We start from the raw sequence: 13,926 nt of genomic DNA on the forward strand, positions 1-13,926 counted from the left end.
CGCTGGGTGGGCGTGGCCGGCCGCGGCTCAGCTCAGGGTGGGTGGGCGGAGCCAGGCGCCTTGGAGGTGGGGAGGAGGTGGAGACGAGGGCGGAGGAAGGGGCGGGCCGTTGCCTCGGAGAGGGAAAGACGGAGGTGGTAGTGGGCGAGCACCCGGATGAGGCCTTCGCGGGATCCCGGAGCCGGCCTAGGCAGGTGCGGGGCGCGTCCCTTTGAGCGGGGCCAGAGCTGCACCCCTCCTGCCTTTTCTGCACTTGCCCGCATCTGATTGGACTCATTTCTCTGGATTCCCAAGGGTGCATCCCAAAGGCCTTTGAAGTATTACTAACTGCCCACGCTTCCTTCTCTAGTTTTGTTTATAATTACTGGTTATGTTTTTTCCCAGCCATTTGACATTTGTAGCTTCAGTACTAAGGATACTTCTGGAAATTCTGGTTTGATTTTGACTGTGCGCCTCGCTACATTTCACAATAATTACGTCTAATTACAGAGAAAATAATTGCTGTAGTGAGAGCTCTCCCGGCACCAAGGTTCGGTGCACCGGGGTATTGCTCTCTGGCCGGATGGATAAGCTGGCAAGCTTATCACAACTTCTGGTGCCTAGAAAAGAAAGTGGCTTTCCTTCTTCTGGCCTTTCCCCCAAACCTGCTCCCAGCAGAGCTCACCCTATTGTAATTTGACGCCCTCATTCATCCATATTGTGTGTGTTGATTAAATTCGTGCATATGATTTTTCTAATGAGCACATACAGCCACGACATTACGAATTTGCTAGTTTTCGTTAGAAGTCGCCAAGATGTACAGTTGTACGGGGCTTTTTTGGTGGTTAGAACAATGAAAAAAGTGTTGAATAATATGAATATTAACCTAAATTGATCTTGTCTATTAGCAGTCTAGACAAGCTTAGTCTTCTTTTTGCATTATTTTAAGTTTCATTGTAATAAGCTTACTTTTTTTTTTTGTTTTTTTTTTTTTTGAGAGACAGAGATAGAAAGCGCCCGTCCCTGGTTCATTCCCCAAATGCCTACAACAGCTGGGGCTAGGCTGGTCGGATTTGTTTTTAAACCATTATATGCTCCCCTAATTTTGTTATTTTACATTCACAAAGATCTTGTATTATTGAAACAAAGTCAAATTCTGTGAAGAGAGATTAAACATTTTATGCATTTTTGCATTTATTAAAGATCCACAGTCTGCTCAGAAATAACAAGAAGAAGAACAACAATACACTAAATCACTAAGACGTTAAAACTGGAAAGAGCCTTTGAAATGAGCCCATTCTGGTGCTAGCGTTATGGCATAGCAGGTTAAGCCTCCCCTGGACATCAACATCAGCATCCCAAATGGGCGCCAGTTTGAGCCCAAGCTATTCCACTTCCAATCCTCCTCCCTGCTAACGCACCTGGGAAAGCAGCAGGAGATGACCCAAGTGCTTGGACTCTACACCCATGTTGGAGACCCTGAAGCAGCTCTGGGCTCCTGACTTCAGCCTAGTCCAGCCCTGGTCGTTGCAGCCATTGGGGGAGAGAACCAGTGGATGGAAGATCTTTTTTTTTTTTTCTCTATCTCTTTCTGTCTCTCCTCCTCTTTCTCTAACTCTGCCTTTCAAGTAAGTAAATCTTTAAAAAATGTATCCCATTTTTGCCTCTTACTCTCCTTCTCATTTCCATACGACACTTCCATCTTTTTGTATTTCATCAGAAAAACCATTCCGGGCAGGTGTTTGGTACACTGGTTAAGATGCTACTTGGAACATTTGGAGCCCAAATCAGAGGGCCTGGTTTCCAGTCCAGCCCTGCTTCAGATTCCAGCTTCCTGATAATGGGTACGCTGGGAGGCAGCAGTGTTGGCTCAAGTACTTGGGTCCTTGCCACCCACATGGAAGACCTGGATTGTGTTCCGGCTCCTGGTTTTGGCCTAGCTCAGCCCTAATTGTTGTGGACACTGGGACAGTGAACTAGAAAATGGGAGATAGATAGATAGATAGATAGATCTGCTTTTCAAATAAAAATGAATCAGCCTTTCCCAGTCAAACACTAGAACCACCCTGCATTTCAGTTGTAAAGGAGATAACTACTTCATGTGTGCCCATAGCACTGACTTTTGTATGACACATCACATATAGAAGTTCTGTTTGAGGCCAGCATTGTGTGGTTCAGCAGGTTAAGCCACTGTCTGAGACACTGACATTCTATATCGGAACAGGTTCTTGTCCCAGGTGCTCTGTTTCCAATCTGGCTCCTTGTTAATGCACCCAGGAGGGCAATGGAGCATGGTCCAAGTACCTGGGCCCCTGCCAACCACTGTGGAAGACCCCCATTAGGTTCCTGGTTCCTGGTTTGGCCTGACCCAGTCCCAGCTGTTGCAACATTTGGAGAGTGAACCAGCAGATGGAAGATCAATCTGTATATGTCTCTCTGTCACCCACCCAGCTCGTTCACTCCCCAAATGACTGCAATGGCCGGAGCTGAGCCGAACCTGAGCCAGAAGCCAGGAGCTTCTTCCAGGTCTCTCATGAGGGTGCAGGGGCCCAAGGACTTGGGCCATCTTCTACTGCTTCCCCAGGCCATAGCAGAGAGCGGGATTGGAAGTGGAGCAGCCAGGCCCAGAACTGGCACCCATGTGGGATGCCAGGACTACAGGCAGCAGCTTTACCCACCACACCACAGCACCAGCTCCCAAATCAATCTTTTTATTTACTTATTTATTTTATTTACTTAAAAGGCAGAGTTAGAGGGGTGGGGGGAGAGACAGAGAGGGGTCTTCCAACCTCTGGCTCACTCCCCAAAATGGCCACAAAGACCTAGGCTGGGCCAAGCCAAAGCCAGAGGCCAGGAGCTTCCTCCAGGTCTTCTGCTGCTTCCCAGAGGCATTAGCAGGGAGCTGGATTGGAAGTAGAGTGGCTAGGACTTGAACCGGCACCTGGGAGGGATGCTGGCACTGTAAGTGGCCCTTATCTTGCTATGCCACAACACGGGTCCCAAATAAATAAATTAAAAAAAAAAAAAGAAGATAGGGACTGGTGCTGTGGCGCAGCAGGTTAACACCCTGGCCTGAAGTGCCGGTATCCAATATGGGTCCCGGTTCAAGACCCGGCTGCTCCACTTCCGATCCAGCTCTCTGCTATGGCCTGGGAAAGCAGTACAAGATGGCCTAAGTGCTTGGGCCCCTGCATCCACTGAAGAAGCTCCTGGCTCCTGGCTTCGGATCAGCGCAGCTCCGGCCGTTGCGGCCAGTTGGGGAGTGAACCAGCTGATGGAAGACCTCTCTCTCTCTCTCTCTCTCTCTGCCTCTCCTCTCTCTGTGTAACTCTGACTTTCAAAATAAATAAATCTTAAAAAAAAAAAGAAGATAAAAAGTTTTGTCATCCTTCTCCATTGTGACCGACTGAGAGCTGCTGCTTTTCTCTGTCCCTTGCAGAGCAAGTGCCTGCCTCCTAGTCAGAGTGCTGGCTGCAGAGCTTCCTTTTGCTCCCCCACATTCATGCTCCCTTCTCTCCCTGTCCCTGCCCTGGGTTTGCTCCCCCACATTCATGCTCCCTTCTCTCCCTGTCCCTGCCCTGGGTTTGCTCCCCCACATTCATGCTCCCTTCTCTCCCTGTCCCTGCCCTGGGTTTGCTCCCCCACATTCATGCTCCCTTCTCTCCCTGTCCCTGCCCTGGGGGCTGACCTGGATGGCGGACTCATTGGGCTCCTCGGCCTTCTGGCTTCTGGCTGGGTCTGACGATAGGAGACTAGCAGGAGATCTTCCAGGGGGGAAAGTGGTGCAAGGGTGTTTGGTCCCGGCTCCCTTCCTGGGCGGTCACCTAGGGCTGGCTGTGCTCCCCGCGAGGTGAAATCACTACTCGCCTTCCTTCCACTCGTCCCTTCAGCCTAGGGGCTGTGAGAGCCCTGCTATGCCCTCCGTTCCTTCTCTGTCTGTCTGTGTTCTCCTGTATCCCAGCCTTCCTCAGAGGGCCCTTGGTAACGAATCCCTGCTGCACTGGACCTAATCTGAGTGTGCCTTCCAGAGGATGTCCTATTGAAACCCTGACTGCTAACACCCATAAAGGCTTGTGGAGGAAGACAAACGCTATCAGACAAACCTCTGAGGTTCTCCCAGAATGTGCAAAGGGAGGAGACAAGCAATCATTGTGTGGCTCCAATGGCATCAGACGCCTGGCCTACAATGTCTCCCTTGTGTGTCACCGTCACTTCCATGTTACAGGTGGGGAAGCAGGTTCACAGGGGTAAAGGGGGCTCCCCAGGCCATACAGAAAGCCTGCCTTCTAACCTGGGGCCCGGTGACTCCAAAGCCAGCCCTCATTCCCCTGCGTGAGGCAACAAGTACTTACTAAGCACTGAAGTATGCCAGCTACTGTTCCAGGTACTCGGGATTTATCAGTGAGGCAAATAGCCAATTGTCAGCAACTTCTGCCCCTGGGAGGCCTAATAATACAAATTTCTGCCCTCATTCTAGTTGGGCAAACATAAGAAAAGGAATCAGTAACTACCTGGTGAAGTTAGATATTGAAACCTGGGAGAGAAGCAAAATGAAATGGGGAAGGAGGATTCTCAGCTGAGTGCTCTTAAGAGAAATGTGAGAGGTATCTGCAATTTGGGACTAACTTCCTTCCGATAACAAAAAGCACATTCTTTGCAACTGAATATATACACCCTCAATTTTAGCAGTAGAAAATTAAGATTAAAAAAATCCAACCCCTTGAGCCACCATCACTGCTTCTCAGTGTCTGCATTAGCAGGAAGCTGGAATCAGGAGCTAGAACCAGGTATCCAGCACAGGTCCCCTGACCTGGGACAGGGTTAGTCCAACCCGCACCTCAACCCCTCGGCCAAACGACCATCCCCGATTTCAACATTTTCTGCACCAGTGTAAACATCCTTCAATGAACATTTTGAAGTAGTCTTATAGTTATCCTAGAAATAGCACATTGCATCTGAATTCAATTACTGTCTTCTTTTTTATATATTTTTAAAAAATTACTGTTTGTTTATTTGAGAAAAAGAGACTGACATAGCTCCCACCTGCTGGTTCACTCCCCAGATATCCACAATGGCCAGGACTGGGCCTGGGCCAGAGCCAAGAAACAAAAACTCAATCCAGGCTCTCTCCACATGGGTGTCAGGAACCCAATTACTTGAGCCATCATTGTTGCCTCTTGGGTAGCTGGAGCCAGCAGCCGTAGCTGAAGCAGGCACCGCAGCATGGGATGTGAGCATTTTAAACACGCGGCTAGCTGTCTGCTCCTCTCCCCCCTCCCCCGCAACTGCTGTTACCATAGCCGTCTTCAACTGCATTTCACTTACTCGTTTCTCTGACCAGGCTGCAAGTGTTGGGATAAAGACAAAATCTTACCCATTTTTCTCATCTCAAGGATCTAGCATATCAGTTAACCTAAAATAACAATTCACAATGATTTTTAAAATAAGAAGCCTGGAAGTAGGTATTTCTGGGAAGAATAATTATCCAATGGACTTCCAGTTTCTGATCTGCTCTGCACAGCAAAGTCTCCTCAGAATCCCCTCCCCCTCCAACATCACATGGGGACATGACAATGTGCAGCGACAGAGGAGAATGACTTCTCTTAAAAATACCAACATTTTTTAATTTTTATTTTCCTATGATTTTTTAAAAGATTTATTTATGTGAAGGGCAGAGGAACAGAGAGAGACATAGACAGACAGATAGACAGACAGATCTTCCATTCACTGACTCACTCCCGAAATGGCTGCAACAGCCAGGTCTGGGCCAGATCAGGAGCTGAGAACACCATCTAGGTCTTTCACATGGGTGGCAAGGACCCAAATACTTGAGTCATCCCCTGCTGCATCCTGCAGCCCACATTAGCAGGAATCTAGATTGGAAGTGGAGTTGGGACTCGATTCTATACACTCTGATATGAGATACAGGTATCCCAACTAACATTTTTTAAAGATTTATTTATTTGAAAGGCAGAGTTACAGAGAGAAAGAGGCAGAGACAGAGAGATCTTCCATCCGCTGGTTCACTCTCTAAATAGCCACAACAGCCATAGCTGGGCCAATCTGAAGGCAGGAGCCAGGATCCTCCTCCAGATCTCCCAAGTGTGTGCAGGGGCCCAAGCACTTGGGCCGTTTTCTGCTGCTTTCCCAGGCACATTAGCAGTAATCTGGATCAGCAATAGAGCAGCCAGGACTCAAATCAGCGCCCACATAGGATGACGGCACTGCAGGCAGAGGCTTTACCTGCTATTTGTCACAGTGCTGCCCAGCCCCCAACTAACATCATAACCCCTGCACCAAATGCCCGTCCGCCATTTTTTAAGATAATAGAAAAACCTATCCTGGAAGCCAAAAGTGTATCACAGCCCAGTGCTGGCAAAGGAAAGGCGATCATCCGAACCTGTTAGGCCAACTATAATTCACCGCAGGAACTGGGCTTGGAACTGAGATCAGGCCCAGACTTCCCTGTAGCCTCTGACACAGAAAATCATATGGAGAAGCACAAAATTGGGTTGCGGGGCCAGCGCTGTGGTGCAGTAGGTTAATCCTCCACCTGTGGCACCAGCATCCCATATGGGCGCCAGTTCTAGTCCCAGCTTCTCCTCTTCCAGTCCAGCTCTCTACTATGGCCTGAGAAATTAGTAGAAGATGGCCCAAGTGCCTGGGCCCCTGCACCCACATGCGAGACCTGGAAGAAGCTCCTGGCTCCTGGTTTCAGATTGGCCCAGCTCTGGCTGGTGAGGCCATTTTGGGAGTGAACCAGCTGATGGAAGACCTCTCTCTCTCTCTCTCTCTCCTCTCTGTCTGTAACTCTACCTCTCAAATAAACAAATAAAATCTTTTCTAAAAAAATGGGTTCTATTATTAAGAAAAAAGTGAAGGAAGTGGAACTGGTGCTGTGGCATAGTGGGTAAAGCCACCACCTGCAGTGCCAACATCCCAGATGGACTTCGGTTCCAGTCCTGGCAACTCCACTTCTGATCCAACTCTCTGCTATGGCCTGGGAAAGCAGTGGAAGATGGCCCAAGTCCTTGGGTCCCTGCACTCACGTGGGAGACCTGGAGGAAGCTCCTGACTCCTGGCTTGGGATCAGCCCAGCTCTAGTCGTTGTGGCCATTTGGGGAGTGATCCAGTGGACAGAGGCTCTCTCTCTTTCTCTGCATCTCCTCTCTCTGTGTAACTCTGTCTTTCAAATGAATAAATATTTTTTAAAAAGTGAAGGAATTGTTACCAAGCAACATACTACAATGTGTGTGTTAGAGTCGACTGCCCGAAAAACGTCACCAAGAGACATCTCTTATGCAAACAGCAAGGGGAAGCTTTATTGATTATCCAGCATGCTGGGGCTGTCTGATCATACATGAGCAGAGCAGCCCCGAATAACCAAAGGTTAGGGTTTATAAAGGCAAAAACCGCAAAACCGGGAAGGGGAAGAGAATACACGGTTGTTAAGCGGTTGCTAAAGTCTTACAATCAGCAATTATGATCTTAAGACATAGACAAATCACATCTTCATTATTAGCCCAGGTAACCCAGGTGTAACCTTTCTACTTTTAAGCTTGAGCAATCATGCTAGGGGGTTTTTGTGTGTTGCCAAGGGTGATGTAGTGCACTGCTATTGTCCGACTATTTGAGATCATAGTTTCGGACCAGAGTCTCACGGTGGGGGGGTTGCTTTCCCAGAATGGAGTCTCAAGTGCTCCAAAATGGAGTCCCTACTGTCAAGGTGCTACTTCACTCTGTCTTATTTTTACAGCTGTACCAGGAAGGTTTAAACCTGTAAGCTTAAGCTTAACTTTTTACACCTGCACATATACAATTTTAACTCTTCATGTGCTTCAATTAAATACCTAGAATGTTACAATCACTGGATAAATAGTTGTTGAATGAATGGATTTCTGTACAAAGAAAACAACAAGAATTTTAAGAGACACAGTAATATCTTATAAACTACATATTAAGGGAAATTGAGTGTGCCATGTGTTATTTTATTTCTTCTCAGTTCCAAATTCATCCTTCATTGCCTGTTCTGTTAAAATACAGCTAGTCCCTAATATTTTTCTTCACCAGATGGCATGATGTTACACGTCATCAATAGAGGGCGCTAGAGAGACATAGCAAAAGAGAAAGCTTTTCCTCTGGTTGACTCAAGCTTGTGTTCCCTCTACTTGACTAAAGCTTGTGTTCCCTCTGCAGGTTCCTACACCAGGGATGCTTCTCTGGATCCTGCCTCATGAGGAGCTTCCGGGGTGTGCAGCTGCTGCAATGTGCACAGCTGCTCCAATGTGCACAGCTGCTCCAGCACCTGGCTCCTGCAGGCTCAGCACCAGTAGCACCCATTGACTGATACTTTCCCTCCTGCCAAACCCCACCCCTTCTCCAGACAGCTTTGCTTCAATGTGTCCCCCACCCCCACACACCTCACCATGAACAGCTGCCTCTGCAACCTAAGGGGAGGATTTCTGGAAAGTTCCAGAAAGGACAGATTCTAGTAAGTTCTACCAGCATGGACCCACAGCAACCTCTCTGTCATTCAGCTGTTTTCTCTCCAGTAAGGTCTGGAACTTCGTCTTGTGGGGCCCATTCCCTGGATGCTACACCTCAGTGCTCCTGGTATCTGCCATTCCTGCTGTTGCCACTGTGAGCAACTGTAATGAAATACCAAACACTGGTGGCTAGTGGACAACAGATTTACTTCTCTCATTCTGAAGGCAGGGAGGTCTAGGATCAGGCACTGCAGATTAGATGTCTGCTAAGGGCCCATTTCCACGGATGACCCACAGCTGGCCTCTTCTCACTATGTCCCAACATACTGCACAGGGTGAACAGGTTCCCAAGCCTTTTTTATTAAAGCGCAACCACCTGTCCTATCCTAGGGGGTCCACTTTCAAACACTACTACTTTGGAGATTAGAATTTCAACATAGGAGCCGGCGCCGCGGCTCACTAGGCTAATCCTCCGCCTAGCGGCGCCGGCACACCAGGTTCTAGTCCCGGTTGGGGCGCCGGATTCTGTCCCGGTTGCCCCTCTTCCAGGCCAGCCCTCTGCTGTGGCCAGGGAGTGCAGTGGAGGATGGCCCAGGTGCTTGGGCCCTGCACCCCATGGGAGACCAGGAGAAGTACCTGGCTCCTGGCTCCTGCCTTCAGATCGGCGCGGTGCGCCGACCGCAGCGCGCCGGCCGCGGCGGTCATTGGAGGGTGAACCAATGGCAAAGAAAGACCTTTCTCTCTGTCTCTCTCTCTCACTGTCCACTCTGCCTGTCAAAAATTAAAAAATAAATAAATAAAAATTTAAAAAAAGAATTTCAACATAGGAATTCTGAGGGACACAAGCCTTGGAGGTCCCTTTGCTTCTTATTAGCCAGTCCCTTGTTCCTGTAATCCTCTATTATAGTGAATGATTATTTGTATTAAACTTCCTCTATTCTAATAAATATGTGATCTCTGTCTTTTGTGGTTTCCTTTGGGTCAGGTTGGAATGAAAGCAGGGCATTTCAGGCCCCACTGCAGACTCAGGAAAATGATCAATAAGACCAGATGGATTCACTTTCAGTTTGATGTGTAATTATCTACACCAGCAGTTCTCAAACTGTTTGGCCTTAGGACCACTTCACACTCTGAAAACTTTAAAATGCTTTCACCGCTGTGGGTTGTATCTATGAATATTATGAAAGTAAAACTGATGGGGCCGGCGCTGTGGCTCAGCAGGTTAACACCCTGGCCTGAAGTGCTGGCATCCCATATGGGCGGCAGTTCTAGTCCCGGCTGCTCCTCTTCTGATCCAGCTCTCTGCTATGGCCTGGGATAGCTGTAGAACATGGCACAAGTCCTTGGGCCCCTGCACCCATGTGGGAGACCCGGAAGAAGCTCCTGGCTCCTGGCTTTGGATTGGTGCAGCCTTGGCCATTGCGGCCAATTGGGGAGTAAACCAGCGGATGGAAGACCTCTCTCTCTCTTCCTCTCCTCTCTCTGTGTAACTCTGGCTTTCAAATAAATAAATAAATCTTAAAAAAAAAAGAAAGTAAAACTGAGAAATCTCTAAAAAACACAAGAACGTACAAGTGATCCCCACACATTACATGCATCCAGAACATTCCATCATACGCTCAGGAGACAATAAAAATGCAAGATGCAAACAAATATCTGAGCACTGTTTTACGGTAATTTTGATCTTGTGGATTCCTTGAAAAGGTCTCAGGCACTCCCCAGAAGTACCCAGATCACACTTTGAGAACCTCTGGTCTACATGAGTTTTATATAAACATAACCCTACCAGGGGACATATAGAAGATATGTTCCTTGCTCTTTAAGAACCGTTTTGTTGAAAATACATAATATATATATATATATTCATTCATTCATTCATAAAAGAGTAAAATAATGGGTCAATACTGTATGTAATAAATAATCAGAATGTTTCGTCATTCACAAAAGTGCTATAGTTCAAACTGCTATGGACTAGAGCAAAATAAAAATGTGTTCCACATAAAATCTACCCTCCTTCTACATCAGTTTTAAAGGGGAATATTTTCTGTTATACACAAGCATGAGCTCCAGCAGAAGCTGAAGATCTTTCAAAGCACAGCAGTGATTGGTTAAGACAGTGAACGCTTAGACAGAGCTGCGGGACAGAAAGGAACCAACCCTGAGAACCGGGTAAACTCCATCAGCTGAAACACTTCCACGACCAGGCGTCAGTTACCTAAATATAAGGAACTTAAATCCATAAACTTCTCTGCTTTGTGCTTTCCTTTCGTATGTTTTTAGTTTCTGGTTTCTTTTCCTTCCTACCTATGGTTCCTATGAATAATTTCTTCTAATTGGTCTTGACTGAACCAAGCAGAAGGGAGAAAGACTGAAAGTGTAACTAATATTTTTGTCCCTGTCAAACATTCTTTCAGTTAACATTTACTTATTTATTTTTTCAAATATTTATTTTATTTATTTGAAAGGAATAGGTACAGAGACAGAAAGAGGTGTCTTCCATCCACTTATTCACTCCCTAGATGGCCACAACAGCCAGAGCTGTGCCAATAAGAAGCCAGGGGTCTGGACCCAAGGGACCCAAGGCCTTGAGCCATCTTCTGCCACTTTCCCAGATGCATTAGTAGGGAGCTGAATCAGAAGTGGAGCAGCCAGGACTCCAACCAGTGCCCATATAGGATGTCAGCGCTGCAGACTGGGGCTTTAACCTGCTGCGCCACAGTGCGGGCCCCAACATTTACTTATAATTGCTAGACACAGACAATGAGGAATGGTCCCCACCAGGAACCCATGAGGTTGTCCTATTAAAGTTTATCCTTGTTCCTTCTTTTCAAAGGGAGTGATTCCCTCACAAAAGGTCTTTTTTTTCTTAATAAAGTGATTATTTTACAAAATTCACCCATGGAATAACTTTACGTGGTTAATTTCCTTCAAGCAGTTAAGCTATGACTCCAATTTCAGTCTTCACTGAGAAAGGGGTTAAAATAGCTATCATTTCTAAAATTTCTTTTAAAACAAATAATCTAAGGTATCATAAAAAACTATCTTAAGGGCATCTTGATAATAAGTCATTACCCAAACATTTTAAATAATTCAAAAGAGAACAAACAGAATTCTCTGACACAAAATCAGTTGTTATAAGATACCATCGTTATCTCTTTATAGTCAGCCACAAATAAAAGGCAGAAGTATAAGAGAGAAGCTTCCGAATGCCACAGATTTGTGCTTAGTCAACTGAAATTATTTTGAGAAAAATAAATGAGTTGAGAGTAAGAACACTGAAAATATAAACATACTTTAAAATCCCTTCCTGTATTAGTTATCTACTGTTATGTAATAAATTATCCCAAAACTTATCAATTTCATTCAGCACACATTTATTATCTCCCAGTTTCTATAAGTCAGGAATCCAAGCACAGCTCAGCATGATCCTCTAACTCAAGCTGTAGTCAAGATATTGGCCAACTGGGAAAGCAGTGGAAGATGGCCCAAGTGCTTGGGCCCCTGCACCCATGTGTGAGACCCAGAAGAAGCTCCTGGCTCCTGGCTTTGGATCGGCCCAGCTCTGGCCGTTGCATCCATCTGGGAAGTAAGCCAGGGGATGGAAGACCTCTCTTTCTCTCTGTCTCCATCTCTCTCTCTGTCCCTCTCTCTCTGCCTCTGCTTCTCTGTACCTCTGCCTTTCAAATAAATAAATAAATCTTAAAAAAAAAAAAAAGATGTTGGCCAAAGCCATGATCGCCTCAAAGTTTAACTGGGCCATTCAACCCTTGTTGGCATAATTCAGTTCCTTGTGGGGTGTTGGACTCAAGATCTCTGTTCCTTGTTAGCAAATGGCCAGAAGCAATTCAGATCCCTGCCATGTGGCCCTGGGGGGGGGGGGGTGGCAGCTCACAGCATGGGGTCTGACTCATCCACATGGGCAAGACAGAGCGCAAACAAGATGGCTGTCACAGTCTGTTGTAACCTAGCCACAGAAGCAGTCTCTATCATTTCTTCCATTCTCTCTCAGCTAGAAGGAAATCACTAGGTCTAGCCCTCACTCAAGGGGAGAGGTTTATACATGGTTTGAAGATCAGGAGTGATGGAAATGTCCATCATTCTGATTGTGAGGATGGTTTCACAAGTGTATAAGTAAGATCAAATGGTAAGCTTGTCAAGCGATCTACAAATGTTCAGCTTATCGTATGTCTGTTATATCACAATAAATAATGGTTAAGATGCTTGCATCTCGAAGCATGAAGCAAGACCCCTACCTGTCACCTTACATAAAAATTCTCTCAACATAGATTAAAGACTTAAATCTACGACCTGACACCATCAAATTATTAGAGAGCATTGGAGAAACCTTGCAAGATATAGGTACCGGCAAAGACTTCTTGGAAAATACCCCAGAAGCACAGGCAGTCAAAGCCAAAATTAACATTTGGGATTGCATCAAATTGAGAAGTTTCTGTACTGCAAAAGAAACAGTCAGGAAAGTGAAGAGGCAACTGACAGAATGGGAAAAAATATTTGCAAACTGTGCAACAGATAAAGAGTTGATAGCCAGAATCTACAAAGAAATCAAGAAACTCCACAACATCAAAACAAACAACCCACTTAAGAGATGGGCCAAGGACCTCAATAGACATTTTTCAAAAGAGGAAATCCAAATGGCCAACAGACACATGAAAAAATGTTCAAGATCACTAGCAATTAGGGAAATGCAAATCAAAACCACAATGAGGTTTCACCTCACCCCGGTGAGAATGGCTCACATTCAGAAATCTACCAACAACAGATGCTGGAGAGGATGTGGGGAAAAAGGGACACTAACCCAGTGTTGGTGGGAATGCAAACTGGTTAAGCCACTATGGAAGTCAGTCTGGAGATTGCTCAGAAACCTGAATATAACCCTACCATTCAACCCAGCCATACCACTCCTTGGAATTTACCCAAAGGAAATTAAATTGGCAAACAAAAAAGCTGTCTGCACATTAATGTTTATTGCAGCTCAATTCACAATAGCTAAGACGTGGAATCAACCCAAATGCCCATCAACAGTAGACTGGATAAAGAAATTATGGGACATGCACTCTATAGAATACTATACAGCAGTCAAAAACAATGAAACCCGGTCATTTACAACAAGATGGAGGAATCTGGAAAACATTATGCTGAGTGAACTAAGCCAGTCCCAAAGGGACAAATATCATATGTTCTCCCTGATTGGCGACAACTAACTGAGCACCAAAGGGGAAACCTGTTGAAGTGAAATGGACACCATGAGAAACAGTGACTTGATCAGCTCTTGTCCTGACTGTTGATGTACAATGTAATACTTTATCCATTTTAGTATTTTTTTGTTCTAGTACTATTGGTTGAACTCTGTAAGTAACACACAATTATTCTTAGGTGTTTAAATTTTAACTGAAAAGTGATCCCTATTAGGAATTTGGAAAACATTATGCTGAGTGAAATA

General features: G+C 45.9%; 1 long non-coding RNA gene across 1 annotated transcript; it reads left to right on the forward strand.

Moving 5' to 3' along the window:
• The first annotated feature begins 98 nt into the window (after positions 1–98).
• On the forward strand, positions 99–9,423 carry LOC138849946 (uncharacterized). Its single transcript, XR_011389256.1, has 2 exons — positions 99–194; positions 8,176–9,423. It is a non-coding gene; the product is annotated as an uncharacterized lncRNA (long non-coding RNA).
• Positions 9,424–13,926: the final 4,503 nt, after the last annotated feature.

The sequence above is a fragment of the Oryctolagus cuniculus genome, chromosome 6, assembly GCF_964237555.1.
Source record: "Oryctolagus cuniculus chromosome 6, mOryCun1.1, whole genome shotgun sequence".
NCBI classification, from domain to species: Eukaryota; Metazoa; Chordata; class Mammalia; order Lagomorpha; family Leporidae; genus Oryctolagus; species Oryctolagus cuniculus.